We start from the raw sequence: 12,673 nt of genomic DNA, 5'->3' as shown, positions 1-12,673 counted from the left end.
GCAACCTGGCGTTTAACGCCAAGATTGGCAGCAAAGGGCGTTTTGCAAGCCTAATTGGTGCAGGGATGAGAAATCCTTGACACCTCAGGATCTGTGGACCCCACAGGATCCCCACCAACCTCAACTCACACTCTCTCTTCTTCACACCCTTTTACTCTTCCCCATATACCCTTCACCAACCACCTCAATACCTCTTCCCCAGAAACCCCTCACTTATCAAATCCTACCCTCTTCTCCATAAAACCTTCACCAATCCACATCCATCCATCACAAACCCACCCATACATGGCTGAACCTTACCCTCTCCCCACTCCTATAAAAACCCATCTTCACCCCTTCATTTTCACACATCTTTTGCTCAGCGACTAGCAAACCTTCTAAGTTTGGTATGGTAAAAGCATTGCTTTTCGTTTTTCCATAACCATTTATGACACCTAAGGCTGGAGAAACCTCTAGGAAGAGGAAAGAGAAGGCAGTGGCCTCCAACTCCGAGTCATGAGAGATGGAGAGATTCATCTCAAAAGCCCATCACTAGAAAGAGGATGGAGCAAACAAGAGAGCCCACTCATGGACCTCAACAGCAGCAACCCATTATCCTCCATGAAATTAGAGAAGACCAAAGAGTTATGAGAGAGGAGCAACAAAGGCAAGGAAGAGATATTGAGTAGCTCAAGCACTCCATAAGATCTTCAAGAGGAAGAACAAGCCGCCATCACTAAGGTGGACCCGTTCTTTAATGTCCTTGTTCTTTATTTTCTATTTTTTGAATTTTTATGCTCTATGTTTATTTATATTTGTGTCTTATTATATGATCACTAGTGTCTAAGTGTCTATGCCTTAAAGCTATGAAAATGAATCCATCACCTTTCTTAAATAAAAAGTGTTTTTTATTGCAAAAGAAAAAGAAGTACATGAATTTCAAATTTTAAAATAGATTAATTATTTTGATGTGGTGGCAATACTTTTTATTTTTCTGAATGAATGCTTGAACAGTGCATATTATTGAATTTGTTGTCCATGAATGTTAACATTGTTGGCTCTTGAAAGAATAATGGAAAAGGAGAAATGTTATTGATAATCTAAAAAATCATATAATTGATTCTTGAAGCAAGAAAATGCAGTGAAAAGCTTGCAGAAAAAAAAAGAGGCAAAAAATAAAAGAAAAAGAAAGAAAAAGAAAAGCAAGCAGAAAAAGCCAATAGCCCTTTAAACCAAAAGGCAAGGGTAAAATAAAAAGGATCCAAGGCTTTGAGCATCAGTGGATAGGAGGGCCCACAGGAATAAAATCCTGGCCTAAGTGACTAAACCAAGCTGTCCCTAACCATGTGCTTGTGGCGTGAAGGTGTCAAGTGAAAACTTGAGACTGAGCGGTTAAAGTCGTGATCCAAAGCAAAAAGAGTGTGCTTAAGAGCTCTGGACACCTCTAATTGGGGACTCTAGCAAAGCTGAGTCACAATCTGAAAAGGTTCACCCAGTTATGTGTCTGTGGGATTTATGTATCCGGTGGTAATACTGGAAAACAAAATGCTTAGGGTCACGGCCAAGACTCATAAAGTAACTGTATTCAAGAATCAACATACTGTACTAGGAGAATCAATAACACTATCTGAATTATGAGTTCTTATAGATGTCAATCGTTCTGAACTTCAAAGGAAAAAGTGAGATGGCAAAACTGTTTAGAAGCAAAAAGCTAATAGCCCCACTCATCTAATTAAGACTGATCTTCATAGATGTTTTTGGGGTTCATTGTATATTCTCTTCTTTTTATCCTATTTGATTTTTAGTTGCTTGGGGACAAGCAACAATTTAAGTTTGGTGTTGTGATGAGTGGATAATTTATAGGCTTTTTGGCATTGTTTTTAGTATGTTTTTAGTATATTTTAGTTAGTTTATATTATGTTTTTATTAGTTTTTATTCAAAAACCACATTTCTGGACTTTACTATGAGTTTGTTTGTTTTTCTGTGATTTCAGGTATTTTCTGGCTGAAATTGACGGACCTGAGCAAAAATCTGATTCAGAGGCGGAAAAAGGACTGCAGATTCTGTTGGATTCTGACCTCCCTACACTCGAAGTGGATTTTCTGGAGCTACAGAAGCCCAATTGGCACGCTCTCAATTGCGTTGGAAAGTCGACATCCTGGGCTTTCCAGCAATATATAATAGTCCATACTTTGCCTAAGATTTAATGGCCCAAACCGGCGTTCCAAGTCAGCTTAAGAATTCTGGCGTTTAACGCCAGAACTGGCATAAAAGCTGGAGTTAAACGCCCAAACTGGCACAAAAGCTGGCGTTTAACTCCAAGAAAAGTCTCTACACATGAAAGCTTCAATGCTCAGCCCAAGCACACACCAAGTGGGCCCCAGAAGTGGATTTTTACACTAAACACCCTAGCTTACTCATTTTCTGTAACCCTAGGTCACTAGATTACTATAAAAATCACTTTTAGTAATTCATCTTGTACCTCATGACACTTTACACGTTTCATATTGTATCTTCTATGGCATGAGTTTCTAAACCCCATTGTTGGGGGTGAGGAGCTCTGCTGTTCTTCATGAATTAATGCAATTACTACTGTTTTCCATTCTATCACGCTTGCTTCTATTCTAAGATATTCATTCACACTTCAACCTGATGAATGTGATGATCCGTGGCACTCATCATCATTCTCACCTATGAACGTGTGCCTAACAACCACCTCCGTTCTACATGCAATCAAGCTTGAATGTGTATCTCTTGGGTTTCTAATCTAATATTGGAACCTTCGTGGTATAGACTAGAATTATTGGCGGTCATTCTTGAGATCTGGAAAGTCTAAACCTTGTCTGTGGTATTCTGAGTAGGATCTGGGAAGGGATGACTATGACGAGCTTCAAACTCGCGAGTGTTGGGCGTAGTGACAGACGCAAAATGATCAATGGATCCTATTCCGACATGATCGAGAACCGACAGATGATTAGCTGTGCGGTGACAGCGCATTTGGAATATTTTCACTGAGAGGACGGGAAGTAGCCATTGACAACGGTGATGCCCAACATAAAGCTTGCCATGGAAGGAGCCTTCCGTGCATGAAGAAGAAGACAGTAGGAAAGTGATGAGCGGATAATTTATACGCTTTTTAGCATTGTTTTTAGTATGTTTTTAATATATTTTAGTTAGTTTTATTATATTTTTATTATTTTTTTTTAAATTCACTTTTCTGGACTTTACTATGAGTTTTTGTATTTTTCTGTGATTTCAGGTATTTTCTGGCTGAAATTGAGGGACCTGAGCAAAAATCTAATTCAGAGGCTGAAAAAGGACTGTAGATGTTGTTGGATTCTGACCTCCCTACACTCAAAGTGGATTTTCTAGAGCTATAGAAGCCCAATTGGCGCGCTCTTAATTGTGTTGGAAAGTAGACATCCTGGGCTTTCCAGCAATATATAATAGTCTATACTTTTCCCGAGATTTGATGGCCCAAACAGGCGTTCCAATTCAGCTCAAGAATTTTGGCGTTTAACTCCAAAACTGGCACAAAAGCTGGAGTTAAACGCCCAAACTGACACAAAAGCTGGCGTTTAACTCCAAGAAAAGTCTCTACACATGGAAGCTTCAATGCTCAGCCCAAGCACACACCAAGTGGGCCCGGAAGAAGATTTCTGCATTAATTACCTATTTCTGTAATCCTAGGCTACTAGTTTTCTATAAATAGGACCTTTTGCTATTGTATTTTCATCTATCTTTGACTCATACTTTGATAGACCTTTTCACGTTTAGGAGGCTGGCCTCACGGCCATGCCTAGACCTTGTTCTTATGTATTTTCAACGGTGGAGTTTCTACACACCATAGATTAAGGTGTGGAGCTCTGCTGTTCTTCATGAATTAATACAAAGTACTATTGTTTTTCTATTCAACTCAAGTCTATTTCTTCTCCAAGATATTCATTCGTTCTTCAACTTGATGAATGTGATGATCCATGACACTCATCATCATTCTCACCTATGAACATGTGCCTGACAACCACCTCTGTTCTACTAGCAATAGCTTGAATGCGTATCTCTTGGGTTTCTAATCTAATATTGGAACCTTCGTGGTATAGGCTAGAATTAATGGCAGCCATTCCTATGATCCGGAAAGTCTAAACCTTGTATGTGGTATTTCGAGTAGGATCTGGGAAGCGATGACTGTGACGAGCTTCAAACTCGCGATTGTGGGGCGTGTGACAGACGCAAAAGGATTAATGGATCCTATTCCGACATGATCGAGAACCGACAGCTGATTAGCCGATGTTGTGACAGAGCATCAGAACCATTTTCACTGAGAGGACGGGATGTAGCCATTGACAACGGTGATGCCCAACATAAAGCTTACCATGGAAAGGAGTATGAATGATTGGAAGAAGGCAATAGGAAAGCAGAGGTTCAAGGAGAACAAAGCATCTTCATACGCTTATCTGAAATCCACCAATGAATTACATAAGTATCTCTATCTTTATTTTATGTTTATTTTTATCACCTTAAACTCCATAACCATTTGAATCCGCCTGACTGAGATTTACAAGATGACCATAGCTTGCTTCAAGCCGACAATCTCCGTGGGATCGACCCTTACTCACGTAAGGTATTACTTGGACGACCCAGTGCACTTGCTGGTTAGTTGTGCGGAATTGTGACAAAGTGTGATTCACGTTTCAGAGCTCCAAGTCCTTTGGCACCATTGTTGATGATCATAATTTCGTGCACTAGAAAGCAGAGATTCAGAAGATAAAGCATCTCCAAAACCTCAACCTATTCTCCATTACTGCATAACAAGTATTTATTTCATGTTCTTCTACTTTTTACAATTAAATCTGAGAATTATTGATATCCTGACTAAGAGTTACAAGATAACCATAGCTTTCTTCAAGCCGACAATCTCTGTGGGATCGACCCTTACTCACGTAAGGTATTACTTGGACGACCCAGTGCACTTGCTGGTTAGTTGTGCGGAATTGCAAAAGTGTGATTGTGATTTCGTGCACCAGTGGCCTCCCTGTTAAATATCTCAGAGTCCCTTTAGGAGCTAATCCGAGGCTTGTTAAGACCTGAAAGCCAATCATCGATAAGGTGGAAGAGAAACTAAGCCTTTGGAAAGCAAAGGTGCTAAACAAAGCGGGAAAGCTGGTTCTCATCAAGTCAGTCTTAAATAGCTTACAATTTATTATTTGAGCCTATATAAGATGCCAAAGGCAGTCGCTGAGAAGTTGATTTCTCTACAGAGAAGATTTCTATGGAGTAAGGAGGATGGGAGGAATGGTATGGCGTTGGTTAGATGGGAGTTAGTGCAGGGCCCTAAGAAGCTAGGCGGGTGATGCGTGAGCATCTTGTCTATCTTTTCCTAGTGAATTTGCATCTAAATTGTTGAATTTAATTAAGAATTAATTATATTTTAGCCACTATGGATGCTATTTTGAGTTTTGTACAATACTGTTTATTTTAGGTAGCATTTGGCGGAATTTGATGGAGTTTCTGCAGAGAAAGAGAAGAAGCCAAGGAGATGACCAGCGAATACCGACGCGGACGCATGGCTCACGCGACCGCGCAGAATGGAGGAAATCGCAATGACGCGATCGCGTGCCTGACGGGATCGCGTGGACTGGAATCTGCACAAATGACGCGAACGCGTGGATGACGCGGACGCGTCACATTCGCCACGTGCAGAAAATGCAGAAAAATGCTGGGGGCGATTTCTGGGCTGTTTTAACTCAATTTTCAGCCCAGAAAATACAGATTAGAAGCTGCAGAATGGACAGAACAAGTGGTCCCCACCCATCAACTGAAGATCTGTTAATTAATTCAAATTTAAATTCAAATCTTAAATTAGGAAAAGATATTATCTTAAGTTTAATTTTAAATATTAGATTTTAAATTTATTAGGATTAGTTATAAAAAGGGATCTGATGCCATCCGATTGGAAGACGGTACATTTGGACTTGAATCCTTATTTTCTCTTTTCTATGAGTAACTAAACCTCCACTGTTAAGGTTAGGAGCTCTGTCTATTTCTATGGATTAATTTTATTGCTTTTACTATTTTAATTTATGTATGGGTTTATAATTTAAGAATTGTTTTCGCTCTTTATTTTATGAATTTGGGTGGAACGGAAGTATGACCCTCTTTTTATTTGAGTTCTTGTAAAACTTGGAAAAGCTCTTTACCTGAACAACAGCTTGAAAACTATTTCTCCTAAATTTTAATTATCTGAATTTAATAGGATACGTGACATATAATCCTTTTACCTCTTGGATAATTAGAGTTTTTGTGGCATATAAACTAGAAATTGATTATCACCCTCTAATTGGAATTAATTTACCAAGGAATTGGCAGTTAATGAATTTTAGAGGAGACTAGGAAGGTCTAAGGAATTAGGGTCTAGTCACATATCGTTTGCCATAAATTAAATCCTACATGATTAAAATAGTTAGTAAGAAAAATTAATCCGGAAAAATAGATAACTCAGAAACCTTAACTATCTTCTCCATATTTTATTCCCAACTTATTTATCTGCCTATCTTTAATATTTTTTATATTGTTTAATGTCTTTTATATTGCATCTCAACACTATTTTCTGTTTGTTTAACTAATCCTATCAAACGCTATTGTTGCTCAATCCATCAATCCTCGTGGGATCGACCCTTACTCATGTAAGGTATTACTTGGTACGACCCGGTGCACTTGCCGGTTAGTAAGTGTGGTTGTAAATTACCGCACCAAGCTTTTGGCGCCGTTGCCGGGGATTGATTGTGATTGACAACTACTCGTTGTTTGATTGCTTAGATTAGATAATTGTTTTTCTAATTAAGTTTATTAATTTTTATTTCTCATTTTTTTCCTTTACTTTTTTTCTTGCTTTTCGTTTCCCTTCCCAGTCCCTCTGCTTTCTTTTTTTTGTTTTACTTCCTTTTACTTTTAAAAATTTTTTTTCTTTCCAAATTCTCGTCCGTTTCGTATTTGCCTTTCTTTTTTTTATTTTATTTCTTTTCAATTAATTCTTATTTTTTAAAAAAATTTATTTTATTTTTGTCTTTAATTTCAAAAAAAACAAAAAAAATTTATTTTAGTATTAATATTTTTCTTTAATTCCTGAAATTAAGTTTGGTGTTACCCAGTTAATTTTATTTTAATTTTTCTGTTTATTTTTCTTTTTAAATTTTCGAATTTTTTTTATTTATCTATTTAGTATTTTTATTTTATTATTTTACACAGGTTACCTCACAGGGACTTCTCTGCACTCTGACGTAGAGAGTTCCATTTTTTCTTGTTTTCTGCTTGTGTATGCACAGGAATAGAGACAAAGAACATCTCTTAGACTTTGATCCTGAACCTGAAAGAACTTTCAGGCGGCGTTTACAACAAGCAAGACTTTGCAAGACTGCAGAATCCACTATGGCAAATAATAACGCTAACGCCAACGTGGTAAATCCTAATGGGGATGATCAACAGAGGAGAGTGCTTGGCTCTTATTCTGTCCCTACTGCGGATCTTTATGGAAAAAGTATTGTGGTGCCTCCTATAACTGCAAACAACTTTGAGTTGAAGCCACAATTGGTCACCTTGGTGCAGCAAAACTGCCAGTATCATGGACTTCCTCATGAAGATCCAAATCAGTTCATATTTGATTTTCTGCAGATATGTGATACTGTGAAGACAAATGGAGTGAACCCAGAGGTGTACAAACTCATGCTTTTTCCATTTGCTCTGAGGGATAAAGCAAAGCTATGGTTAGATTCCCAACCAAAGGAGAGTCTGAATACGTGGGAAAAGGTTGTCACATAATTTCTCACTAAATTTTTCCCACCAAGGAAGCTGACTAAGCTTAGGTTGGAGGTTCAGACTTTCAAGCAAAAGGAGGGTGAAACTCTTTATGAAGCTTGGGAGAGATACAAGCTACTGACTAGGCAATGCCCTCCTGACATGTTCTCCAAGTGGACCCAACTGGATATCTTTTATGAAGGCTTAGGAGAGATGTCAAAGATGAGCTTAGATACCTCTGCAGGCAGTTCATTGCACAAGAAGAAGACACCAGAGGAGACTATTGAGCTGATTGAATTGGTTGCAAGCAACCAATATTTATACTCATCTAATAGGAATCCTGTGAACTCTGAGACCGCTCAGAAGAGAGGCGTGTTGGAAGTAGAAGCTGTTAATGCTCTTCTTGCTCAGAACAAGCTTATGTCTCAGCAGATAAATCTACTTACTCAACAGATGGGTGGCATGCAAGTCTCAGCTATCAACACTCAAAATCCACCCCAAGAGACCTCCTATGACATGACAGGTAACTTTATGCAAAATGATAATTATGATTATGCTCAACCCTCTTCTGAACAGGTGAATTACATGGGGAGTGGTCCTAGAAATCCCAACAATGATCCATATTCTAAGACATACAATCAGGGATGGAGGAATCACCCAAATTTTGGGTGGAGAGATCAACCTCAAAGACCTCAGAACTTCAACAATAGTTCTCAAGGTGGTTTTCAACAGAATAACCATAATAACCGCCAATTTCAGTCTTAGCAACAACAACCACCTCAGCAGGTGATGAGCTGATAATTTATACGCTTTTTGGCATTGTTTTTAGTATATTTTTAGTAGAATCTAGTTACTTTTAGGGATGTTTTTAATAGATTTTATGTTAAATTCACATTTCTGGACTTTACTATGAGTTTGTGTGTTTTTCTGTGATTTCAGGTATTTTCTGACTACAATTGAGGGACTTGAGCAAAAATCAGATTCAGAGGTTGAAGAGGGACTGCTGATGCTGTTGGATTCTGACCTCCCTGCACTCAAAGTAGATTTTCTGGAGCTACAGAACTCGAAATGGCGCGCTTCCAATTGCGTTGGAAAGTAGACATCTAGGGCTTTCCAGGAATATATAATAGTCCATACTTTGGCCTAGAATAGACGACGTAAACTGGCGTTCAATGCCAGCTCTCTACCCAAATCTGGCATCCAGCGCCAGAAAAGGATCCAAAACCAGAGTTGAACGCCAGAAATGGATCAAAACCTGGCGTTCAACTCCACAAATGGCCTCTGCACGTGGAAAGTTAAGGCTCGGCCCAAGCACACACCAAGTGGGCCCCAAAAGTGGATTTATGCATCAATTACTTACTCATGTAAACCCTAGTAGCTAGTTTATTATAAATAGGACCTCTTACTATTGTATTTGACATCTTTGGATCTTTGGATTACCTTATGATCCTTTGATAACGTTTTAGGGGGCTGGCCATCTCGGCCATGCCTGGACCTCTCACTTATGTATTTTCAACGGTAGAGTTTCTACACTCCATAGATTAAGGTGTGCAGCTCTGCTGTTCCTCAAAGATTAATGCAAAGTACTACTGTTTTCTATTCAATTCTTCTTATTTCGCTTCTAAGATATCCATTCGCACCCAAGAACGTGATGAAGGTGATGATTATGTGTGACGCTCATCATCCTTCTCCCTTATGAACGCGTGCCTGACAAACACTTCCGTTCTACATGAAATAAGCTAGAATGAATATCTCTTAGATCTCCTAACCAGAATCTTCGTGGCGTAAGCTAGAATGATGGCGGCATTCAAGAGAATCCGGAAGGTCTAAACCTTGTCTGTGGTATTCCGAGTAGGATTCAATGATTGAATGACTGTGACGAGCTCCGAACTCGCGATTGCAGGGCGTTAGTGACAGACGCAAAAGGATAGTAAATCCTATTCCAGCATGATCGAGAACCGACAGATGAATAGCGGTGCCGTGACAGGGTGCGTGAGCATATTATTCACTGAGAGGATAAGATGAAGCCATTGACAAGGGTGATGCCTCCAGACGATTAGCCGTGCCGTGACAGGGCATTGGATCATTTTCCCGAGAGATGACCGAAAGTAGCCATTGACAGTGGTGATGTATCACATAAAGCCAGCCATGGAAAGGAGTAAGACTGATTGGATGAAGATAGCAGGAAAGCAGAGGTTCAGAGGAACGAAAAGCATCTCCATTCGCTTATCTAAAATTCCTACCAATGATTTACATAAGTGCCTCTATCCCTATTCTATTATTTATCATTCGAAAACTCCATAATTATTTTATATTTGCCTGACTGAGATTTACAAGGTGACCATAGCTTGCTTCATACCAACAATCTCCGTGGGATTCGACCCTTACTCACGTAAGGTATTACTTGGACAACCCAGTGCACTTGCTGGTTAGTTGTATCGAAGTTGTGACATATTATGAATGTGTAATCACGATTACGCATACCAAGTTGCTCACGTGCCAGGAATAGTTTGAGCCTGGACATCACAATTTCGTGCACCAAGTTTTTGGCGCCGTTGCCGGGGATTGTTCGAGTTTGGACAACTAACGGTTCATCTTGTTGCTCAGATTAGGTAATTTTCTTTTTGTTTTCTTTTCAAAAAAATTTTTCAAAAACCTTTCAAAAATTTCTCACTTGTTTTCGAAAAAAAAAATTGTTTTCAAAAATATTATTTTTCTTCAGAATTTTTAAGAATGAATTCTAGTGTTTCATGAAGCATGTTGAAGCCTATCTGGCTGTAAAGCCATACCCAAACTACTTTGGGATTGGCATTCAACTAATCACTCCAGTCCATGTAATTATATGCTAAAGCTTGGCTGGCTATTAAGCCATGCCTGACCCTTTGATTGGAGCTTTAAGACTAACATGGCAAGATTCCTGGAATTCATATTAAAAATTTTGAAATCCTTATTTTTATTTTTCACAATAATTTTCGAAAAAAAATAAATAAATAAATAAAAATACAAAAAAATTAGAAAATCATAAAAATCAAAAATATTTTTGTGTTTCTTGTTTGAGTCTTGAGTCATATCATAAGTTTGGTGTCGCTTGCATATTCATCTTGCATTTTTCGAAAATTTCATGCATTCATAGTGTTCTTCATGATCTTCAAGTTGTTCTTGGTAAGTCTTCTTGTTTGATCTTGATGATTTTTTGGTTTGTGTCTTTTCATGTTTATCATATGCATTCTTGAAGTCTTAGTGTCTAAGCATTAAAGAATTCTAAGTTTGGTGTCTTGCATGTTTTATTTGCATTAAAAATTTTTCAAAATTGTGTCTATGATGTTCATCTTGACATTCATAGTGTTCTTGGTGTTCATCTTGACATTCATAGCATCCTTGAATTCATCACATGTTTTGATCTAAAAATTTCATGCATTGCATAATTTTCATGTTTTTCATAAAAATTTCAAAAATAAAAAAAATATCTTTCCCTTTTTCTCTCATCAAATTCGAAAATTTGAGTTGACTTTTTCAAAAATTTTTAAAAATCAAGTTGTTTCTTATGAGTCAAATCAAATTTTCAATTTGAAAATCTTATCTTTTTCAAAATCTTTTTCAAAAATCAAATCTTTTTCAAAATTCTTAGTTATTTTCGAAAATTAAAAAAAAATATTTTTCAAAAATATTTTTCTTATTTTTATATCAAATTTTTGAAAATAACATAATCAATTAATGTTTTGATTCAAAAATTTGAAGTTTGTTACTTGCTTGTTAAGAAAGATTCAAACTTTAAGTTCTAGAATCATATCTTGTGATTTCTTATGAATCAACTCATTAATTGTGATTTTAAAAATCAAATCTTTTTCAAAACTAATTTCAATCATATCTTTTCAAAAATATCTTTTCAAAATATCTTTTCTAACTTCCTAACTTCTTATCTTTTCAAAATTTGTTTCAACTAACTAACTAACTTTTTGTTTGTTTCTTAACTTTTTCAAAACTACCTAACTAACTCTCTCTCTCTAATTTTCGAAAATATCTTCCTTTTTTTTCAAAAATTTCTTTTTAATTAACTAATTATTTTTATTTTTAATTTAAAAAAAAATTTCAAAAAAATACTAACAATTTTCAAAAACCATTTTCGAAAATCATTAACTCTTTTTTAAAATAATTTTCGAAAAATTATCCCTCCCCCATCTTATTCTATTTATTCATTCATATTCTAACATCTCATCTCACATCTCTGCCATCCTCACAGTTGTGTTTCTTCCATTATATTACATTCTTTGTCTCCCCCTCTTCTTCTACTCACACAGGGATCCCTGTACTGTGGTATAAAGGATCTCTATTATTATTATTAATTTTCTGTGCCCTCTTCTTTGTCATATGAGCAGGAGCAAGGATAAGAACATTCTTGTGGAAGCAGATCCAGAACCTGAAAGGACTCTGAAGAGAAAATTAAGAGAAGCTAAAATACAACAATCCAGAGATAACCTTTCAGAAATTTTCGAACAGGAAAAGGAGATGGCAGCCGAAAATAATAATAATGTAAGGAAGATGCTTGGTGACTTTACTGCACCTAATTCCAATTTACATGGAAGAAGCATCTCCATTCCTGCCATTGGAGCAAACAATTTTGAGCTGAAACCTCAATTAGTTTCTCTGATGCAACAGAACTGCAAGTTTCATGGACTTCCATCTGAAGATCCTTTTCAGTTCTTAACTGAATTCTTGCAGATATGTGATACTGTTAAGACTAATGGAGTAGATCCTGAAGTCTACAGGCTCATGCTTTTCCCTTTTGCTGTAAGAGACAGAGCTAGATTATGGTTGGATTCTCAACCCAAAGATAGCCTGAACTCTTGGGATAAGCTGGTCACGACTTTCTTAGCCAAGTACTTTCCTCCTCAAAAGCTGAGC

At 37.3% G+C, this 12,673-nt stretch overlaps 1 non-coding gene across 1 annotated transcript; it reads right to left on the bottom strand.

Moving 5' to 3' along the window:
• Positions 1–7,831: 7,831 nt before the first annotated feature.
• On the bottom strand, positions 7,832–7,935 carry LOC148561779 (small nucleolar RNA R71). The gene has a single exon (XR_015887642.1). It is a non-coding gene; the product is annotated as a small nucleolar RNA R71 (small nucleolar RNA).
• Between the last annotated feature and the right edge of the window lie 4,738 nt (positions 7,936–12,673).

This window comes from Arachis ipaensis, chromosome B6, assembly GCF_059453495.1.
Source record: "Arachis ipaensis isolate K30076 ecotype BB chromosome B6, ASM5945349v1, whole genome shotgun sequence".
NCBI lineage: Eukaryota > Viridiplantae > Streptophyta > Magnoliopsida > Fabales > Fabaceae > Arachis > Arachis ipaensis.
Note: the sequence above shows the minus strand (reverse complement) of the source record. Positions and strands in the feature narration are given on the sequence as shown.